This window comes from Pseudophryne corroboree, chromosome 1 (assembly GCF_028390025.1).
Source record: "Pseudophryne corroboree isolate aPseCor3 chromosome 1, aPseCor3.hap2, whole genome shotgun sequence".
Taxonomy (NCBI): Eukaryota; Metazoa; Chordata; class Amphibia; order Anura; family Myobatrachidae; genus Pseudophryne; species Pseudophryne corroboree.
The window spans coordinates 44164098-44188052 of record NC_086444.1 but is presented as its reverse complement, the minus strand read 5'-3'; the positions used below and the strand labels follow the sequence as shown (position 1 = coordinate 44188052).

Here is a 23955-nt window from a genome sequence, read left to right as displayed (position 1 = left end):
TCTGATAACCGTGTCAAAGTTGAAAAATATTGTTATTCCCAATGCCTTGTACTAACCCCAATGCACATGCCCGCTGCTCGTGCACCCACTCCCCCGTGTGTACGCATCCCCTAAGGTTGCGTAAGGGACGCTCCGACATCACCTGTGCATGGGGATGTGTAGTTACGGTAGAGTTTGTGGGCTTGTAGCGGGCGACTCGATCGCAGCATATTTAACCTTTATAGTGTGTTTTGTAGATAATATTCCCCTTAATAATGTCTGCAAGTATGTTTAGTGTAAATGGTTCAGGGACTTGGGAATTCCTCTTTGCATGATACGAAGGGTCTGATAAAGGTTGAACAGTGGTGTCTAGTACCTAACTGAAGAGTATTTTATTAGAAGCAATCCAGTGTTGGTTAGGAAGAGATTAATCGCTCCTGCGTATAGTTATGTCTATGAGTAGTTTATGGACATTTACTGTATTTACAGTTCATTATCCATGCGGCGGGAATCCTGAGGATACCTCCCATCTGAGCAGTTTGAAATAGTCACAGCCCACCTGTTCGAATCCACCTATGACCTTATGTTATAATGCAGAGGGACATTCCTGTGTCCAATGAAATTATAGGACCATTGTATTGTACAGTATATTGTGTATATAAAGACCCCCATAGCCAGACCAGCTCACTTCTCTCCACAAAGGTTTTCCCCGTGATGACTGAGAGCTTGTTTCCAGATAGCGCCTGCGAGTCATTCCCACGTGTGTAAGTTTCTCTGTGGCCACTTCGTTACTCTGTGTGTATGCGATTGTTCTCCTATAAGTATTTGCCATTTATTCTCTTTGTGTTTATTCTATTTGTGATCGTTCGCTAGTGTTTAATATTTCTGTTTAGTTATTGTGTTTAGGTATTAATGTCAGGTCTGTAGTGTATAAGCTGTAAACTGTTTTTCTTTTCCCTTTTACTTACTAATATCATCTATAAAGGTGTTAGAACCTTAGCAAGTAGTGTGTGTGTTTCACTAGACATTATAAAGGGTTTGAGCGTCTCAATCGCTCAAACAGCTTTCATATCATCCAGGTTAATCAGTGTTACATTGTGGTAATATTACAGTACTAAGGTTTACAGCATAAGCATACCCTTTAGGTGTGTTGTTAAGGTTTTCTGTGTGTAATTCAGTGAGCGTCAGCACCGCTCGTATCCCACTCTCACGGTACAGCGTCCGCTACGCCAATAGCGTAGCATTACGGTACTCGGGCCGCCTACAGCGTGCTCAATACTAAGCATAAGCGAATGTGCCGCTCGTGCGTCTCGACCACGGCCTAGCGTCTGCTACGCAAAGTGCATACCATTACGGCACCTCGTGCGCCTATTGTGTACATTGTTTATAATAAGTATATAGCTTATGTTAAAAGGTAAATAATTAACTTTATCTACAGTTACATATTAAGGGAGCAACAATGGATGTAATGTATCAGAACATTTATCCATGTGACTGGCATCAGGTTTTTCCCCCTTTACATCCCTTAGAACTGCACAGGAAGTCTGCAATATTTGGTTACTAACACCCCTACCCCCATTCCAAGTGACATAACGTTAAAATTTATAAAGTTATGAACAAAGCTTCATCATGAACACAGACCATAACAGCAAAAATATTTAATATACAAAAATGCACAACATAATTGACTGTGTGGTGGCTGAAACAATACAGGTTTACCTAAAAAGCATTTGTGTAAAAATATGAGTGAAAGTATACAGTAAAGCTACATGAAACATTTGCCACTACACATCGGTGATAACCCACTTGGGTGAATTTGGTACAAAGTGACTGTAGACTGAAGTGCGGTCAATCGTCCCTATTAGCAGAGTCTGTCACGTCAGCTTCTTCCTCCCCATGTGGGCAGCCAGCTGGCTGTGGGTAAAAAGGAACGACCAGCCAGTTTAGTGGTGTGTTATTAACCAAGTAATCCATGACATCATCCATAGAACTCTTCATCTTGGCGAATTGCTCCTTGCTGGTGGCTAAGAGGCCATCAGACATGTCTCTGATGGAGGAGGCAGAACGGAAGTTCTGATAGACCTCGGTAGCCATGACACTGATGTTCTGAGCCTTGCTCTGGATGTTCTGCGGAAGGCCTTGGACACCGGTCACCAGGGAGAGACAGGTGGTTTGCAGTTGTAGAGTCAGATGCCAGGCTATAGTCAGAATGCGTGATTCAATTTGCTGAAAAAACAGATGTTACATGTTAGAGCAGAGGTTCTCAAACTTGGTCCTCGGGGGCACACAGTGCATGTTTTGCAGGTCTCCTCACAGAATCGCAAGTGAGATAATTAGCTCCACCTGTGGACCTTTTAAAATGTGTCAGTGAGTAATTAACACACCTGTGCACCTGCTGGGATACCTGCAAAATATGCACTTTGTGTGCCCCTGAGGACAGAGTTTGAGAATCTCTGTGTTAAAGTATCAGAGTAGTATTTCTATGCAGCCAATACTTCGACACCTGGCATGTACACCAGTAGAGGAGTTTACCTCCACGCTCTCAGCCTCCCCACTAGCTTGCTGTCCTGTGGTTTTAGTCCATTCCACCCACGTGTGGTACATCCTATCCTGAGCGTCATGGATCTTCTGGTTGGCACCATTCATGTTCTTTCTTGCAAATTCAATCTAGAAGATGAGAAGCCTTTAATCACTTAATCTAGAAAAGGTTTATTCAGAAACACTGATTTTTTGATTATTATATAATGAACATGTCTTTACCTAAAGTACATAAACACTATCCAATACCATTTCATGGTTTTATTCCTATAGCAATTTTTATGGTATACTGTGCATGAACTTGAAGTTATCAGTGGTCTTGTATCAATATGGGAATCCATAATGAAGATTATTAAATTAGTCACTAATGGATATAGATGAAACAAAAAAAACCCAATATCAGATGATTGATATTCTGATAATCAATGCTCATCGGTGATTGCTGTGAAAGGCAGCAGTGTTCCTATGACCTGGCAGCTGCTGGGTATTTAAAACTGGGGAAGTGGAAGTGCTGCAGTGTACATTTCTGCAGCAACTGTTCCACCACCAGGTGGCAGTGCTGCCAGCTTCCCGATACAGCAGTGTTTGAGACACGGATGAGAAACCAAGGGTGCAAACCACCACAATTAACGGCTGCTGGAATATAGACTTCCGGCAGCCACTCACTGGGTGTTGGACACATCAGATACAACCATGTCAGGGGTAGCCCAGCCATCACATCTGCTACAACCAGACCATGCAAGTGTTTATGAGCTCCTTTCTTCACCTTGAGCAAGATTCTAGATGTTGCTTCTTAGAAAAAAAATAAATAAAAAAAAAAAAATAATAGTCCTTTACTGCTACAGGTATGGCAACAAAAGATGCTGGACAGGTGGTGGCCATGGTTATAAATCTGCAACTGACCAGATCAACGGTGTTCTGTAGCCGAGCCATGGCCTCCGGCTCCAGCATTTGACATCCATCACTCGTGTCAGAGCTTGCTGATAAGCACGTTTACGGGCCTTGGTAGAGAGTGACCCCAAGCGAACGTAGTAACTTGGCTTTCCGGCTGCCACTTCAAACCCCTCTGTTTTTGTCGATTCCTTAACTGAAATATATAAAAGCTTGAAATACAATGAAGCCATTTAAAATGTCTGACTTGGCTTTACAGCTGGCCTGTCAGTGGCCTAGTAAGAGTTGTGTGGCTATATAAACGTTATGGTAAGAACTTACCGTTGATAACGTGATTTCTCTTATGTCCACAGGATAACATTGGGATATTGTCGAGCGACAGCGAAAATGGCACCAACACGGTCACGAGCTTTCTGGCCTCCCAGGATGCATTGGGGCCTCCACTATATAGTCCCGCCCACTGACTCAGATCAGTTCTTTCCACAGCGGTTATAGGCAGGAACATTAGGTAGAGACCTGTACAGGCGATAAGAACACACATGCACACCCTTCCATACAAGAAGGAAGAGGTTTTTAGTGTTTGTCTAGATCCTCAAATCAGATGCGTCCGGGTGGGATCCCTGTGGATACCTGTGGACATAAGAGAAATCACATTATCAATGGTAAGTTCTTACCATAACGTTTATTTCTCTGGCTGGGTCCACAGGATTATCCACAGGATAACATTGGGATTCCCAAAGCCATTTTAGTGGTGGGGACGCTCCTGATTGCACAGGAGGACCTTTCGCCCGAAGTCTGCGTCATGAGAGGCAAAAGTATCCAAGGCATAATGTCTGATGAATGTGTTTATGGAAGACCATGTGGCTGCCTTACATATCTGTTCTGCTGATGCACCCTGTTGTGCTGCCCAAGAAGGACCTACCTTACGTGTAGTGTGCGCAGAGACATTAGCCGGAATAGGGAGATCTGCATGAGAATAAGCTTCAGATATTACCACTCGGAGCCATCTCGCCAGCGTCTGTTTACTAGCAGGCCAACCTCTCCTATGGAATCCGTAGAGGGAATCTGTTTTCCTGATGGCACTAGTACGATCTATATAGATTTTTAAAGACCGGACCACGTCTAGTGACGCTTCTCCCGCAGATAGTCCCGATACCTGAAAAGCTGGGACTACAATCTCTTCATTCAGGTGAAACTTTGATACCACCTTTGGAAGATAACTAGATCTCGTTCTGAGAACTGCTCTGTCTGGAAAAAAACTTAGGAAAGGAGACTTACATGATAATGCTCCTAAATCTGACACTCTTCTGGCTGACGCCATTGCCAGTAAAAAAAGAACTTTAATCGTTAACCACTTAAGATCCGCTCTCTCAAGTGGTTCAAACAAAGGACCCTGGAGAAATTTAAGAACTAAATTCAAATCCCAGGGAGCTGCAGGAGGAACAAATGGAGGTTGAATATGTACTACTCCTTGGAAAAACGTACGTACATCCTGTAGGTCAGCAATCTTCTGCTGAAACCACAGTCAACGCTGAGACTTGCACCCTCAAGGAAGCAACCTTCAACCCCTTATCCAATCCTGCCTGCAGAAAATCCAAAATCCTAGCTACTTTAAAGGCTCTTGGATTGTAATTTTTTCCAGAACACCAATGAATATAGGCTTGCCATATTCTATGATATACACGGGCCGAAGAAGGCTTTCTTGCTCTAAGCATGGTTTGGATTACTTGCTTTGAAAATCCTTTAGCCTCTAAGATAGAGGTTAACAGCCACGCCGTCAAAGACAGGCGATCCAGATGACTGACAAGGACCCTGCATTAACAGATCTGGACGTTGAGGGAGCAGTATCGGTGCTTCCACGGACATTCTCCACAGATCTGTGTACCAATGCCTTCTTGGCCAAGCTGGAGCTATTAGAATGATTGCTCCTTTTGCCTGTTTTAGCTCTCTCACTACTCTGGGTAACAGAGATATTGGAGGGAACAGATATGCCAGCTGAAACCTCCATTCTACTGACAGTGCGTCTACCAGGACTGCTCCTGGGTCCCTTGTTCTTGATCCGTACCTCGGAACTTTGTTGTTTAGACGAGACGCCATAAGGTCTATCTCCGGTAGACCCCATCTGTTCACCAGTGTCCGAAACACTTCTGGGTGTAGTGCCCATTCGGTTTCCTGAATGGTGTGCAGACTGAGAAAATCCGCTTCCCAATTTAGTACACCCGGGACAAATACTGCTGACAATGCTGGGAGATGGAGTTCTGCCCACTTTAGAATGGGAGTTACTTCCTCCATCAGACTCTTGCTGTGAGTCCCTCCTTGATTTAGGTATGCTACTGCCGTCGCATTGTCTGAGCGGATCTGGACTGGTCTTCCTTGTAGATTGTCCTTTGCCTGAACTAGGGCCAAGTAAATGGCTCTTATTTCTAACAGATTTAATCGGCAGGCGACTTTCCCTTGCGGTCCATTTTCCCTGGAACCATAGGCTTCCGAGTACCGCCCCCCAACCTTGCAGGCTGGCATCTGTCGTCAGGACTTGCCACTCTTTTATCCAAAAGGGTCTCCTTGTTTAAATGGTCTGTCTGTAGCCACCATGCTAGAGACCTTTTTACATTTACTGGAATCTTTATCATCTGCTTCTTTATTGTTTGATGATTTCCGTTCCATTTTGTCAAAATGAGATGCTGCAATGGTCTGGAGTGGAATTGCGCATATTCCACCATGTCGAACGTTGATACCATCAGACCCAACAGTCGCATTGCTGCATGGACTGACATTGTCTGGGCTTGCAACACTTCCTGAGCCATGACCTGCACCTTGACTATTTTCTTCTCTGGTAAGAGAACTCTCTGTAGGTCTGAATCCAATATGGCTCCCAAATGAACCATCCGCTGTGATGGATTCAGGGACGACTTCTCCCAATTTATGAGCCACCCGTGTCTCTGTAAACAAACTATCGTCTGTTGGAGATGGCTCAACAGTAAATCTTGCGACTGTGCTAAGATTAATAGGTCGTCTAGGTATGGGAATATCCTTATCCCTTGTTTGCGCAGACAAGCTGCCATAACCACCATGATCTTGGTAAACACCCTGGGTGCTGTAGCTAGCCCAAAGGGCAGAGCTTGAAACTGGAAGTGTTCCTTGAGGATGGCAAACCTGAGGTAACACTGATGTGATAGTGCTATAGGCATATGTAGGTAAGCATCCCGCACATCCAGAGATACCATATAGTCTCCCGGTTCCATAGCCAACATTATGGAGCGTAACGTCTCCATGTGGAACTTCGGGATCCATATGTAATTGTTCAACATATTCAGATTTAGAATTGGTCGATATGACCCATTTGGTTTCTGGATTAGAAACAGATTGGACTAACACCGGTCCCTTTTGTGATGGAGGTACTGGGACAATCACACCTGACTGCAGTAATTTTTGGACTGCTTCTTGCAGGGAATTGTCCTTCGACTCTATACGAGACGGGCTGGTGCAAAAAAAAAATCTTTGAGGAGGCTGCCTCCTGAATGGGAACCCATACCCCTGAGATACTACCTTCTGCACCCAGGCATCTGTTGTTGACTGTTGCCATGTGGGTGCAAATTGCAGGAGTCGGCCCCCAACCCTGGAATCCTCCAGGCGGAGGCCCGTCTCTTCAGGCTGAGGGCTTTTGTTCAGGTTTGGAAGCTGGCTTTTTGCTAGCCCACTGCTGCCTACCCCTGGATTTAAACTGGGGTTGTTTAGGCTCCTCTTTACCTTTCGCTTTGCCAGCGAAATGAGCAAAATTTTAAACCCTTGGACTTAGGGTTGTAGGTAGCCGGAAAACTGACCTTCGATTCAGCCTCTGACTCTAGGATATCCGATAAAGGTTTTCCAAATAATATATTACCCACGAAAGGCAATGCTTCCAATTCCTTCTTGGACTCCGCATCTGCCTTCCAGGTCCGTAGCTAGACTGTTCTGAGAGAGACTACTGCCAGGGCTGAAGCTTTAGAAGCAACAGTGCCTACATCAATGGCTGCTTCTTCTAAATACTGGGCAGATTGTCTTAAACGGCAAAGACGATCCTCTTGCTCCCTAGTAGGAGAGGGGATGTCATTCTCTAGTTGCTCTATCCATTCGCCCATTGCCTTTGCTACCCAGGCCGAAGCCATAGCAGGTCTTACCACTGCACCCACAAGAGAAAAAAAATATTTTTCAATAGGCTCTCTACCCTCCTGTCTGTGACATCATTCAAAGAGGTAAATGACAGTGGCAAAGCAGATTTGTGCACTAGTTGCAGAACATGTGCATCTACTTTTGGAGGAACTTCTCTCTTCGAACAATCTCCAGCAGGAAATGGATAATAAGAATCCCATCTCCTAGGAATCTTATACTTTTTACCGGGCGCTGCCCAAGACTCATCCATCATTTCCGTCAACTCCTCTGACGCTGGAAATTCAGCTTTCACTGACTTTGTTCGTTTGAATACAGGTGCTTTTGCTTTTAACGCTGTCTTGGCTGGTTCTTCCAGAGAAAGCACAGCCTTTACTGCATTAATGAGTTCAGCTACATCATCTGAACTAAAGCTCTGCAATTGATCATCATACGGAGTTGAATCTATTGTTTCCGCATCATCATCCGATGTATCCTCTTGTGTAGTCTGCCATACAGACGTATCTGTCTTAGTCTTACCTACCCCCTGGTTGCTTGTAGAGGCTACTGGAACCAAACCATAGGAAGGGAGTTGCATGTATGGGTTCATAGTGTAACCTAACCCTTGAGGTGGTGCTACTGGAGCTAACCTGTTTTTTACTTCGCTGAAAAGCGACACAGTTTGCACACAAACACTCATAAGTGACCAATTGAATCATATCAATTACCCCTGACTTACAAGATAAGCATGTTAGGGCTGTAGGAGTGCTTGACAAATTCTCCTCATCACTTTTGCCGCTCACAGACATTTTTTCTGATATTGACTACACAATTTTGTGACTGAACCACACCCTATAATCAGTATATAGAGGTGAAATCAATCTGACCACAGTGCACCTGATTTGAGGGTCAGAACAGGACTGACATTACACAGAAAAGTCAGCACACATACTAGCAGTCAGTCACATGTTAAAGCATTAGACATTGTCATATGAAAATACAACCTCCATAATAACTTATACATAAGTAGGAAAATTGTACTTCTGTTTAACTGGTTCTTTTTCAACATAACATGCAGAAAACACAGTAATATACAGGTCTCATATGCAATAGGTACTAAAAATTAACAGTGCACACGAAGTAGAAGGAATTTTTAGTACTGTATACCCTGCCTCCAGGGAGCGGGATACAGGGAGACTCACCACACTTCCATATCCAAGCAAAGACGCTCGAAAGACGCCGAGTGGATTCAGACGCTACTGGTGTACACTGCCGCTCTTGGTAACTGATAACGGACACGGACGCTGAGCGACTCCACGTGCATGCAGACACTAAAGGCCTGCGACTCGGTCTGGGCGGGTTTATATCCAGTGTACACAACCGCAGCGTCTAAGCTGCGACCGAGTACCCTCGTGGTAGCGTCTGAGCCGGAAGTGAGGTCATTCAGTTCATGAAACGAGACCCGCGGGAACTGGCCATGAACTCTGAGGAGGGACGACCAGGAGAGCGTCTGAAACCCCCTGTTGACTTAAACTCCCAGGATCGCGGCCTCACCTAGTCCTGGCGCCTATGATCCCCGGAGCGTAGCGCTGTCACACTCGAGATGTTCGGCGCATCAACACGCTGTTTGTAGTCTCCACCAAATCAGTGTAGCTGTGTCCTGACCCCTCTAGTAAGAGGAAGTCCATAGACTCACCGTCTCCCCATGGTCCGGCCACAGCCTGGTTACGTCTGCTGGACCTGCTAGAACATCCGACACAGACGCCCGTCGAGACAGCACTGTACCGCGAAGGTAAGCGTTGTTGCGACCCGGTGGGGAGTTGTTGGAGCGACTCTTTCTAATACACGTTTAAGACGCTGTTAAGAGAAGTCGCTCAAACCAAAACAGTAAGTCTATAAAAATAAAGTAATGAAAACTTGAGGCTGCTTTCACAGCAGCCCTGTGACCATGCGGCTTCCTGCCGCACCAAGCAAAAAACTGATCTGACTGAGTCAGTGGGCGGGACTATATAGTGGAGGCCCCAATGCATCCTGGGAGGCCAGAAAGCTTGTGACCGTGTTGGTGCCATTTTCGCTGTCGCTTGACAATATCCCAATGTTATCCTGTGGATAATCCTGTGGACCCAGCCAGAGAAAGTTATACTTTGTGGCCCAGTAGGCCAAGTGTTAGTTCATGAATATACTGCTCACATCAGTTCTAGCTTACCCAGCTCCTCGTCCGTGGGTGGCAGGTATTGTTCCAGGAGACTCTCCGATGTCGTCAGTGCCATGTCCACACGGCTGCTCACCATCTGCGCTACACGGCTCCCCATAATGGTACTAATGCCCCCATTCACAGCAGCCTTGGTCATCTCTACACCATCCTGCACAGCTCCCTTAGTTCTGCCAACTACTCCCGATATACTCTGTACGACCACATCCTTAGCACCAAGAACTGCCTCAGAGGCAGTGGAGACCACCTAGAGGAGGAGGACACAGGTACTGCAGATAACATTTATACAACACACCTGTGTAACACGTTATCCTATGTGTAGGATAGTCAGTTATAGCTGCTGGGCTATAAAGTTACCTTGTCAGTAGGCTGATAGAGAATGGGCAGCTTCACCTCAATCTTACCCAATCCTATACATGCAATGTTGTTAGCCAGGGCAACTAAAGGGTTTATTAAAAAAATAAAGCCACTTATGAAACAGTACATTGCACCAAACATGCATCTAAATGGAGTTGGCCATCAATGATATCAAATATAGAGATCCAGTGGCTCTCCAACATAAATGGTACAGAGCCCCAATGTTATTGCCAGCACATGGAGCCCAATGCCACCCCCTGATTGGCCTGCAGCCCTGCGAGTAATAGATGGGGGTTAATGATCAGTGGGTGAAGCCATCAATTGTTATACAACATTGATGCTAACCACCAATGGTACCATCGATTGCTAGCCTAGTGATGTGCATCTTAGACCAGGGACAGCCAATATTTAGGCTACTTTCTATGCTAAGGTGATTTAAGATGGGCTTGTTCTTTGCATAGTAGGAGACCGTATTTACAACATACAGGACCATAAATCAGCATTTTACTGCTACACCAACTAAATCCAGTGCTCTCCTCATTGTAAGAGAAAACATACAAGAGGTAATTATCAGCAACTGGATGACAAGCATAATCTAGAGTACTTACTATATGTGTATTTTAATTAAGGACATAATAGGCTGTCAAATACTGAAGTCTGTCCAGTGTGCGAGTACAGGGAAGTCAATAATGCATGACAGACTGGATCTAATATTGGGGGGGGGGGTATTTATCAAGGCTTGGAGACTGATCATGTAAACAGCCAAATATCCTTTAACTGCCAATAATCTAATCTCTGAGCTTTGATAAGCATCCTCCTTAAAGATAGTTTCCAGACAGCAGAAAATACCAAAACCTACTCTGAGGCTTCAGTCTCTGCAGGATTGGCCTGGCGCTGGTCACAGCCACCGACGTGATGGTCTTCACACTTCTCTCCGCTACATTGCACACAGATTTCAGGTAGGGGTGGTTATCTTTGGTGTGGATATAGGCAGAATACACCATGTCATACGTTGAGCTCACCAAGGGGAGGTTGATCAACCGGACCACAACGTTCTACAGGAGAAACAGCCAGAGTTAGTCCAACACCATACAGCTGGGTTCCTCTCCGAGCAGACCAGGAGGCTACACCTGTGGACAGGGCTCAGGGTGCACATTTATGGTTTTCAGTTGTGACCTATAACATTGGCAATTACCACTCAGTTTTGGTTTGTTTTTAAACACACAATTGTGAGTTTGAGATGCAGCAGTTGCATAGTACACAGGTTACTAGGACCAGTAATATCAGGACTACAGGTGGCCCAGTTGATCAGTTAGGGACTGCAGCACACATTGCACATGCAATATCTGGCTGCACTGTTAAAATAAGATTTTACTCACCGGTAAATCTATTTCTCGTAGTCCGTAGTGGATGCTGGGAACTCCGTAAGGACCATGGGGAATAGCGGCTCCGCAGGAGACTGGGCACAACTAAAGAAAGCTTTAGGTCACCTGGTGTGCACTGGCTCCTCCCACCATGACCCTCCTCCAAGCCTCAGTTAGGACACTGTGCCCGGACGAGCCGACATAATAAGGAAGGATTTTGAATCCCGGGTAAGACTCATACCAGCCACACCAATCACACCGTATAACTCGTGATACTATACCCAGTTAACAGTATGAATATAACAGCCTCTCAGATGGCTCAACAATAACCCTTTAGTTAGGCAATAACTATATACAAGTATTGCAGACAATCCGCACTTGGGATGGGCGCCCAGCATCCACTACGGACTACGAGAAATAGATTTACCGGTGAGTAAAATCTTATTTTCTATGACGTCCTAGTGGATGCTGGGAACTCCGTAAGGACCATGGGGATTATACCAAAGCTCCCAAACGGGCGGGAGAGTGCGGATGACTCTGCAGCACCGAATGAGAGAACTCCAGGTCCTCCTCACCCAGGGCATCAACCTTGCAGAATTTAGCAAACGTGTTTGCCCCCGACCAAGTTGCAGCTCGGCAAAGTTGGAAAGCCGAGACCCTTCGGGCAGCTGCCCAAGATGAGCCCACCTTCCTTGTGGAATGGGCTTTTACAGATTTTGGCTGCGGTAGTCCAGCCGCAGAATGCGCCAGCTGAATTGTGCTACAAATCCAGCGAGCAATAGTCTGCTTAGAAGCAGGAGCACCCAGTTTGCTGGGTGCATACAGGATAAACAGCGAGTCAGTTCTCCTGACTCTAGCCGTCCTGGAAACATAATTTTTCAAGGCCCTGACTACGTCCAGTAACTTGGAATCCTCCAAATCCCTAGTAGCCGCAGGCACTACAATAGGTTGGTTCAAGTGAAAAGCTGATACCACCTTAGGGAGAAACTGGGGACGAGTCCTCAATTCTGCCCTATCCATATGGAAAATCAGATAAGGACTTTTATATAACAAAGCCGCCAATTCTGAGACACACCTGGCCGAAGCCAAGGCCAACAACATGACCACTTTCCGCGTGAGATATTTTAGATCCACGGTTTTTAGTGGCTCACACCAATGTGATTTTAAGAAACTCAACACCACGTTGAGAACCCAAGGTGCCACTGGAGGCACAACCGGGGGCTGAATATGCAGCACTCCTTTTACAAATGTCTGAACTTCAGGTACTGAAGCTAGTTCTTTCTGGAAGAAAATCGACAGAGCCGAGATCTGTACCTTAATGGAGCCTAATTTTAGGCCCATAGACACTCCTGCTTGTAGGAAATGCAGAAATCGACCCAGTTGAAATTCCTCTGTTGGGGCCTTTTTTGGCCTCACACCAAGCAACATATTTTCGCCATATGTGGTGATAATGTTTTGCAGTTACATCTTTCCTGGCTTGAATCAGCGTAGGAATGACTTCCTCCGGAATGCCCTTTTCCCTTAGGATCCGGCGTTCAACCGCCATGCCGTCAAAACGTAGCCGCGGTAAGTCTTGGAACAGACAGGGCCCCTGCTGCCGCAGGTCCTGTCTGAGCGGCAGAGGCCATGGGTCCTCTGATATAATTTCTTGAAGTTCTGGGTACCAAGCTCTTCTTGGCCAATCCGGAACCATGAGTATCGTTCTTACTCCTCGCCTTCCTATTATTCTCAGTACCTTTTGTATGAGAGGCAGAGGGGGGAACACATAAACCGACTGGTACACCCACGGTGTTACCAGAGCGTCCACAGCTATCGCCTGAGGGTCCCTTGACCTGGCGCAATATCTTTTATAGCTTTTTGTTGAGGCGGAACGCCATCATGTCCACCTGTGGCCTTTCCCAATGGTGTACAATCCTTTGGAAGACTTCTGGATGAAATCCCCACTCTCCCGGGTGGAGGTCGTGTCTGCTGAGAAGATCTGCTTCCCAGTCGTCCACTCCAGGAATGAACACTGCTGACAGTGTTAACACATGATTTTCCGCCCATCGGAGAATCCTTGTGGCTTCTGCCATTGCCATCCTGCTTCTTGTGCCGCCCCGTTGGTTTACATGGGCGACTGCCGTGATGTTGTCTGATTGGATCAGTACCGGCTGGTTTTGAAGCAGAGGCCTTGCCTGACTCAGGGCATTGTAAATGGCCCTCAGTTCCAGAATATTTATGTGTAGGGAAGTCACCTGACTTGACCAAAGTCCCTGGAAGTTTCTTCCCTGTGTGACTGCCCCCCAGCCTCAAAGGCTGGCATCCATGGTCACTAGGACCTAGTCCTGTATGCCAAACCTGCGGCCCTCTTGAAGATGGGCACTCTGCAGCCACCACAGTAGAGATACCCTGGTCCTTGAAGACAGGGTTATCAGCCGATGCATCTGAAGATGTGATCCGGACCACTTGTCCAACAGGTCCCACTGAAAAGTTCTTGCATGGAACCTGCCGAATGGGATTGCTTCGTAGGAAGCTACCATTTTTCCCAGGACTCGCGTGCAATGATGCACCGATACCTGTTTGGCTTCAGGAGGTCTCTGACTAGAGATGACAGCTCCTTGGCTTTCTCCTCCGGGAGAAACACTTATTTCTGTTCTGTGTCCAGAACCATCCCCAGGAACAGTAGACGCGTCGTAGGAACCAGCTGTGACTTTGGACTGTTTAGAATCCAACCGTGCTGTTGTAGCACTTTCCAAAATAGTGCTACCCCGACTAGCAACTGCTCCTTGGACCTTGCCCTTATAAGGAGATTGTCCAAGTACGGGATAATTAAAACTCCTTTTTCGAAGGAGTATCATCATTTCGGCCATTACCTTGGTAAACACCCTCGGTGCCATGTACAGTCCAAACGGCAGTGTCTGGACTTGGTAATGGTAATCCTGTACCACAAATCTGAGGTACTCCTGGCGAGGATGGTAAATGGGGACATGCAGGTAAGCATCCTTGATGTCCCGGGATCCCATGTAATCCCCCTCGTCCAGGCTTGCAATAACCGCCCTGAGCGATTCCATCTTGAACTTGAATTTTTTTATGTATGTGTTCAAGGATTTTAAATATAAAATGGGTCACACCGAACCATGCGGTTTCGGTACCCCAAACCGTGTGGAATAGTAACCCCGTCCTTGTTGAAGTAGGGGCACCTTGAGTATTACCTGATGGGAATACAGCTTATTAATTGCCTCTAGCGCAGCCTCCCTGCCTGAGGAAGTCGTCGGCAAGGCATATTTGAGGAAACGGCGGGGGGGGGGTGGGAGACATCTCGAATTCCAGCTTGTACCCCTGAAATACTACTTGCATGAAACAGGGATCCACCTGTGAGCGAGCCCACTGATCGCTGAAATTTTTGAGACGGCCCCCCACTGTACCTGACTACACCTGTGGAGCCCCCGCGTCATGCTGTGGACTCAGAGGAAGCGAGAGAAGAATTTTGATTCTGGGAACAGGCTGACTGGTGCAGCTTTTTCCCTCTTCCCATGTCTCTGTACAGAAAGGAAGCGCCTTTGACCCGCTTGCTTTTCTGAAGCCGAAAGGACTGTACCTGATAATACAGTGCTTTCTTAGTCTGAGGAAACCTGAGGTAAAAATATTTCTTCCCAGCTGTTGCTGTGGATAGGAGGTCCCAGAGACCATCCCCAAATAATTCCTCACCCTTATAAGGCAGAGTCTCTATGCACCTTTTAAAGTCAGCATCACCTGTCCAGTGACAGGTCTCTAATACCCTCCTGACAGAATGGACATTACATTCATTTTGGATGCCAGCCGGCAAAATATCCCTCTGTGCATCCCTCATATATAAGACGACATCTTTAATATGTTCTCATGTTTGACAGGGTCACCGACCACGCTGCAGCAGCAGCACGATCTGCAGGTCTCAGTCTAGTACCCGAGTGTGTAAATACAGACTTCAGGATAGCCTCCTGCTTTTTATCAACAGGTACCTTCAAAGTGGCCATTCCTAAAATGGCAGTGCCACCTTTTTTGACAACCGTGTGAGCGCCTTATCCACCCTAGGGGATATCTCCCAGCGTAACTTATCCTCTGGCGGGAAAGGGTACGCCATCAGTAACTTTTTAGAAATTACCAGTTTCTTATCGGGGGGAACCCACGCTTTTCACACACTTCATTCATTCATCTGATGGGGGAACAAAACACTGCCTGCTTTTTCTCCCCAACATAAAAACCCATTTTTAGAGGGTTAATGTCAGAAATGTGTAACACATTTTTTTTATTGCCGGGATCAAGTCACGGATGTTCCTAGTGGATTGTGTATATGTCTCAACCTTGTCGACACTGGAGTCAGACTCCGTGTCGACATCTGTGTCTGCCATCTGAGTGAGCGGGCGTTTTTGAGCCCCTGATGGCCTTTGAGACGCCTGGGCAGGCGTGGACTGAGAAGCCGGCTGTCCCACAGCTGTTACGTCATCCACCCTTTTATGTAAGGAGTTGACACTGTCGGTTAATACCTTTCACCTAATCATCCACTCTGGTGTCAGCCCCACAGGGGGCGACATCACATTTATCAGCATCTGCTCCGTCACCATATAAGCCTCCTCATTAAACATGTCGACACAGCTGTACCGACACACCACACACACACACAGGGAATGCTCTGACTGAGGACAGGACCCCACAAAGCCCTTTGGGGAGACAGAGAGAGAGTATGCCAGCACACACCAGAGCGCTATATAATGTGGGGATTAACACTATAACTGAGTGAAATTTCCCCAATAGCTGCTTGTATATATAATATTGCGCCTAAATTTAGTGCCCCCCCTCTCTTTTTAACCCTTTGAGCCTGAAAACTACAGGGGAGAGCCTGGGGAGCTTTCTTCCAGCTGCACTGTGAAGAGAAAATGGCGCCAGTGTGTCTGAGGGAGATAGCTCCGCCCCTTTTTTGCAGACTTTTCTCCCGCTTTTTTCTGGATTCTGGCAGGGGTATTTACCACATATATAGCCTCTGGGGCTATATATTGTGGTATTTTTGCCAGCCAAGGTGTTTTTATTGCTGCTCAGGGCGCCCCCCCCCCCCCCCAAGCGCCCTGCACCCTCAGTGACCGGAGTGTGAAGTGTGTATGAGGAGCAATGGCGCACAGCTGCAGTGCTGTGCGCTACCTTGGTGAAGACTGATGTCTTCTGCCGCCGATTTTCCGGACCTCTTCTTGCTTCTGGCTCTGTAAGGGGGACAGCGGCGCGGCTCCGGGACCGAACACCAAGGCTGGGCCTGCGGTCGATCCCTCTGGAGCTAATGGTGTCCAGTAGCCTAAGAAGCCCAAGCTGGCTGCAAGCAGGCAGGCAGGTTCGCTTCTTCTCCCCTTAGTCCCTCGCTGCAGTGAGCCTGTTGCCAGCAGGTCTCACTGAAAATAAAAAACCTAATTCTATACTTTCTTTCTAGAAGCTCAGGAGAGCCCCTAGTGTGCATCCAACCTCAGCCGGGCACAAAATCTAACTGGGGCTTGGAGGAGGGTCATGGTGGGAGGAGCCAGTGCACACCAGGTGACCTAAAGCTTTCTTTAGTTGTGCCCAGTCTCCTGCGGAGCCGCTATTCCCCATGGTCCTTACGGAGTTCCCAGCATCCACTAGGACGTCAGAGAAAGGGGGTTGTAGACCACCACCATTACTTAAAATTAACAGGAGCAAACATACACTATTCTGTGCCTAGTCTACATACAATGCTCCCAAACTGCACTCCAAGTTTTAGTATCCATGCTTCACCACAGGTGACTCAATTAGTACCCCAGTCCATTTGATTTAATCATCTAGGTTCAAGCATAGATATCCTTAAAACCTGGACTGTAACAGTAGTATTTGGGAGGGGAGGGGGTGTGACTGGTTTAGAGAAGCACACTACTAACCGCATAGGGCATGAGGCGAACAAGCATATATCCCTGAATATTAATTGTAAATAATCCCAATACAGGGCATGTGATCACCTACAGGAATCCACATTACCATTCTCCAGCCTCACGTATACCATAGTGTCACCATACACTGTACTTACCTGCTGCTCTACTGTCTCTGCCATATTAACAGTCAGCCACCTAGGAAACATAAGATACACACATGTAAGAGCACAGAAGGCAGCAGTTATTCAGGGATGGACATCACTGCCTGATGGTTACAGACCATCAATGGTTCCCTTACAACTAGGGAGGCCAATCCCGGGATCAGGATCGGCGGGATCCCGGGATTTGGGCCCAAAAATGCCGGGATTTGAATCCCAGGATTGGAGCCTCCAATCCCGGGATTCGAGTGCGCATGCACAGTTTTGCCCGACAGCGCTGCCCAGCTGTCAGCGATGTAGTTACATCAGCTATGGACACACACTGACCGCGCTGGCGGCATTTCAAACGTAGCACCGGCCAATCAGAGCTGGCAGACCGGCAGCCAATCAGGGAAGCGGCCAGCGCTACATTTGAAATGCTGCCAGCGCGGTCAGTGTGTGTCCATGGCTGGTGCCCGCGGCCCGCCTAAGTAGTAAGTGTTTAACTTGTCGCTACCTACACCCACACTCCCTCACTGCTCCAGACATCCCTCTGCTCACTACACCCACTGGCACCTTCCCTTCCTGTATCTTACATGCTCACTACACACCCACCCTCCCACTGCTCCCTACACCCACCCTCCCATCCTGTTCCTTACATCCTCCCTACACCCACCCTCTCTTGCTCCCTACATCCACCCTGCCTTACTGCCCTCCACATATACTTTCCCTACTGCAATCCTGAGAATGAGCATTTTTTAATCCCAAATCCCAGGATTGAAAAAATTCCCCCGGGATTGGCCTCCCTACTTGCAACTACTAATATATCAAACATTCAATGATAGCATTTCAATGTTTGCAGCCATCAAATGGTGATGATTGGATGGTGTTCCAGTGGTTACCTGTATTCCAGTATCCTGAGCTCTGCACAACCTCCTAGCTCCTTCCTGACTGCTGCTCCCTGACTCAGGGCACCCTGGCTTTTATAGGAGCTGCCTCACATGTGACCTGCTCTGTCCCTCCCCTATCTAAAGCTCAGGAGGAGGAGTCACAGGTGTGGGTGCAAATCATTAGTGTTTCCTGTCAGCTCCATAAGTGTCTAACTACATTTCTGCGACATGGGGCAGATGTTCTAAGCCTTGGAGAGAGATAAATAGGCTTACCATAATGTCCCTTTAAATCTAAGCACTCATGGATTACACAGATTCTCTAGCTGATTACAACCAGGTGAAATGCAGACTTGATGTCAGCCAGCCCAGGGACAGTGTGGTAAGCCTAGAGATAAAGGGGCAGATGTATTAATCCTGGAGTAGTGATAAAGCAGTGATAAAGCAGTGATAAGTGGAAGGTGATAACGCACCAGCCAATCATTACAGATTTGAAAAATGACAGTTAGGAGCTGATTGGCTGGTGCATTATCACCTTCTACTTATCACTGCTTTATCACTTCTCCAGGCTTAACACATCTGCCCCAAAGTACCAACCAACCAGCTCCTGACTGTAATTTTTAAAAAAACAGCCTGTAACATGTCAGTTGGGAGCTGATTGGCTGGTAGTTTATCTCATCTACTTTATCTCTCTAGTCTCCAGGCTCTGATACATCTCCCCTTAGGTGTCTAAGGCTAGGACTATCTGTCTTGGGAATGCAATGCTTACACAAACACCAATCTATGACAGTGGCAGTTTTATGCTGATTTTTCTGCTTATTATCGTTTATTTATGTGGTGCCACAAAGTGTCCATAGCGCCGCACAGGGAAATTAGAATAAAGCACAAATAATTTCATATATTCAAACAGAAGATAGCTATTTAGCTGCTAAAATATTTTGATATTTTTAAACTAGGTTGTTCTAACAACACATTAATGATTCTGAGAGTCTACGTTTCTTTTTGCTTAACATGCTAATGCACAGGTTCTCAAACTCGGTCCTCAGGACCCCACACAGTGCATGTTTTGCAGGTCTCCTCACAGAATCACAAGTGACATAATTAACTCCACCTGTGGACCTTTTAAAATGTGTCAGTGAGAAATTAATACACCTGTGCACCTGCTGGATTACCTGCAAAACATGTACTGTGTGGGGTCCTGAGGGCCGAGTTTGAGAACCACTGTGCTAATGTATTGTCTATATTGTGTGCTTTTTATTGTTTGTTGTTCCTAGGCTCTGTTTTGTTCAGTCCTTGCTTTCGTTACCTAGTGACATGCCCTCCCCCCCGGTTCATGACCAGTTTCCAGCTTTGAACTGATTTCCCACTTCCGTCTGAGACGCTGTGTATCTAATGGACCCAATTGCAGCATAGGCGGCTGTGTGACTAGTGCGTCGGTGTTCACTTGGGTGGCTGTGTTCACTGTAGGTTCATGGGCGTTTGTGTACACTATTGGTGTCTGGATCCACTCAACATTCACTAACGTATTGATGGATCCTGGAAGCGGGGTGAAGTCTCCCTGTATCCCATCCTCCTGAGCCGGGTGATACAGCACTAAGGGGGACATTTACTAAGCAGTGATAAGAGCGGAGAAATGAGTCAGTGAAGAAGTTGCCCCATCAACCAATCAGCAGCTCTGTATCATTTTATAGTATGCAAATTATAGATGTTACTTCAGTGCTTATTGGTTGCCATGGGCACTTCTCCACTGGCTCACTTCTCCGCTCTTATCGCTGCTTAGTAAATGTCCCCCAGTGTCTCTACCTACCATTAAGTACGAGTAGTTGGATAAGTGCCTGATGCATATGAGTCTGTAAACTATTGCTGCTGTTTCTATCGCTGTGCGACTGAATACGTTTAAAGTCATATATAAGGCAATGCAATAATGTTTCTAGATACTTGAAATGTATTTGTAGTTGATTATGTGCTCATATTGCTTATTTTAATAATGTATAACCTGTGACTGATTGCTAGTGTGATTGCTGACTTTACTATAATTCTGTCAGTTTTCTGTGTATTCTGATTATCAATGCTGGTGCAAAGCAGGAAGAGATCAGATTGTATGTCACTTTAACTAGTTTTTAAGTAATTTCAATCATAAATTGTGTAGTTAACACTGTACAGGTGTGTGATTTATTTATCTATCATGTCTAGGCAAAGGTGATGAGGATACCAACACTCATTTCATGTTTGTCTTGCAAAGCTGGGTTAACCTCTTAGGATCTGGTTCAAAATGGATTATGTGCAAATTGTTTTAGCTTTCACCAAAGCCTCTTGAATAATCCAAGGCAGGCACAGGTTAAAGTTGATCCCCCATGGGCTTCTTTTGCACAGACATTATCCAGATTAGCTGAGCAGATAATGCCAGCTCCTTTACCAGGAATAGGCTTCCCTATTAACCCTTACATGCAACATTCCCCCTGGGGTTTATCACATCCAGTCCAGGAATGTGCAGCCTTTCAACAAAAACAGGCTGAAAGGCCCATGGTAAGTAAATCAAACAGACAGGAAACAACGGGGTAAATTTACTAAGGTGGGAGATTTTTAGAACTGGTGATGTTGCCCATGGCAACCAATCAGATTCTACTTACCATTTATCTAGCTGCTTCTAGCAGATAATAGATATAATCTGATTGGTTGCCATGGGCAACATCACCAGTTCTAAAAATCTCCCACCTTAGTAAATTTACCCCAACATCTTCACTGTCTACACATGTTTCAGATGGGGACTCTTTGGAGGATGAGGATTTCTCGCATTCCGGGTCTGCATACAGAGAGGAGGAGGAAGGCCTCAGCTCAGTGGACACACCTGAAATTAGTGCTATGAAAGCCATTCTATCCTTAGAGGAGGCAGCAGAGCCTTTGTTAAAATTCAAGGCACCTGTGTTTAAACATCCCAAAACAATCAGGACTGAATTTCCGGGGGCCGGAACAGCTGACGGAGATTATGTAAGAGGCATGGTTAACACCCAGTAAGAAGTTTAGAATTCCAAAGAAATAGAATTCCCATTATCCTCTTCCAGCTGTGGACTTTTTAAAAAGGGAGCTGGCTCCCAAACTAGATACGCATGTCATTCGATTAGTGCGAAAATGTACATTCCTATCTGTAACATCATTTAATGATGTTGAAGGCAGAGGCAAAGGAGATGTTTTTTAAAAACCATTTTCTCCTTGTCTGGGGCAATTGTAAGACCAGTCATGGCTTCAGTCTGGATGGCAAAAGCAGTGGCAGCCTGTGCTGATGCATTACATGATGATCTTTCATTGGCATCTAGAGAGCAAAATTCTCTTATTGCACATATTAAACAGGCGGCTATTTTTATGGAAGAAGCAGCTTTATATATGGGTACTATTGCTTCTCAAGCATCAGCCTCAGCAGTAGCAGCTCGCAGAACTTTTTGGCTACGTACATGGAAGGCTGAGTCAGAGTCCAAGAAAGTTCTAGAGTCTTTGCCTTTTACTGGAGATATTCTTTTTGGTAAAGAATTAAACAGTATTTTGGAGTCAGAAGCAGACTCCAAGAAAGTGAAGTTTCCTTCAACACACAAATCCAAATGTAGGTTTCCAACTTTTTGGCCCTTTTGGACCCAGGGAAAAGCAAAAGGAAAGGGTTATGGCAAACAGTCTCTATCTGACAAGTCTGGTAAGACTAAAAAGCATTGGGCTTCTAGAAGGCCTGCTTCCAAGCCAGAAGATAAGCCATTAGTCTGATCGTGCGGGCCTCCACCTGTGGGATCCCGGGTGGGAGGCCGACTTCTTCATTTTGCACACATCTGGCAGCAGTCCACCACAGATGCCTGATTGCAAGAAGCGGTATCTCACGGTTATGCGTTTGCTTTCAAGAAACACCCTCCACAAAAGGTTCTTTTGTACCAGACCATCTTCAGTGGAACAAAGGCCAGGGCCTTGCAAGAGGCAGTTCAGAAGTTGCTTCAGTCAGGAGTGATAATTCCAGTTCCTCCTGTGCAACGATGACAAGATTTGTATTCCAACCAGTTTCTAGTTCAGAAACCAAATGGTTCGTTCTGGCCCATACTCTCAAAGTGCTGAACAAGTACCTTTGGGTGCCTCATATTTATATGGAGACTTTACATTCCATAATTTTGTCCATGGAGCTGGAGGATTATATGGTATCCGTGGATATCCAGGATGCTTACCTTCATTTTCCTATAGCACAGTCCCATCAATGCTACAGATGGGCCCACGGTTATCTTGACTAGTTTTCTGTGCCTAGGCACAACATGACTTATTAGCATAAACCCTTCATCTATAGTTCTCAGCTGCAATACAATACAGAGAACAATACAGCAGGGGATTAAGTCATTACAGCAGGGGATTAAGTCCAATTGGCCAGTCTCAATTAATCCTATTAAAGGTCAAGATAAACGTGGACCCATCTGTATCTCAGGTTTGCTATCCTCCAGCAACACTTTCAGTTTCAGGCCCTACCATTTGGACTGGCCACTGCTCCAAGAGTGTTCACCAAAATTATGGTGGTAATGGCGGCTTATCTCCGTCGACAGGGGGATAAGAATTTGTCTGTACTTCGATGATTTATTAATCCAGGCGCAATCTCAGGACCTGCTTCAGAGTCATCTGCAACAGACAATAGTTTTTTTGCAGACACATGGTTTGATCATAAATTGGGCAAAGTCATCCCTGGTTCCATCACAATGGATGACACACTTGGGGGCTGTATTGGATTCAGGTCTTTGGAGAGTAATTTTACCTCTGAACAAAATATCCACAATACAGTCGAGGATTCAGGAGCTGCTACACAGCAGTCAAAGGGTATCCATTCACGCAGCGATGCATGTGATGGGATCTATTGTGTCAATATTTGATATGGTGGAGTATGCTCAATTCCATTAAAGGCATCTACATCTGATCCTTTCCAAATGGAATGGGTTACATCAGACAATAAAAACTCAGACTATGGTCCTTCCTCTGGAAGTAAGGAGGTAATTCGCCTGGTGGCTACAGACATCCCATCTGGACAAAGGGAGACTCTTTTGGATCTCAGATTGGGAGGTTCTGACAATGGATGCCAGCCTTCAGGGCTGGGGAGCAGTGTCAGAAAGAAGTTGCTTCCAAGGGCAGTGGACCAAGGAAGAATGTTGCCTGCCAATAAATATATTGGAACTTCGGGCTATATATATATATGGCACTCATTAGGGCAAAGGACATTCTTCAGGGGAAACCAGTTCAAATTCGCTCAGACAATGCAATGAGAGTAGCGTACCATAATCATCAGGAAGGAACTTGCAGCCAATGAAGGAGGTAAGCACCACGTTAAGGTCAGCAGAACTTCATCATCCAGCCTTGTCCGCAGTGTTCATTCCGGGAGTCCTAAACTGGGAAGCAGATTTTCTTAGTCGACACACCATTCATGCAAACGAATGGGCTTTACACCCTGAGGTCTTCCAGACTCTGGTAGACAAGTGGGGGTTACCAGAGATAGATCTCATGGCTTCTCATCAGAACAACAAAGTTCCCGCATACGGGTCAAGGACAAAGGATCCCAAAGTGACCTTTGTGGATTCC

At 46.1% G+C, this 23955-nt stretch overlaps 1 pseudogene; it reads right to left on the bottom strand.

The window, feature by feature from the left end:
- Nucleotides 1-1622: 1622 nt before the first annotated feature.
- Nucleotides 1623-18432, bottom strand: LOC135055214 (perilipin-2-like; annotated as a pseudogene).
- Nucleotides 18433-23955: the final 5523 nt, after the last annotated feature.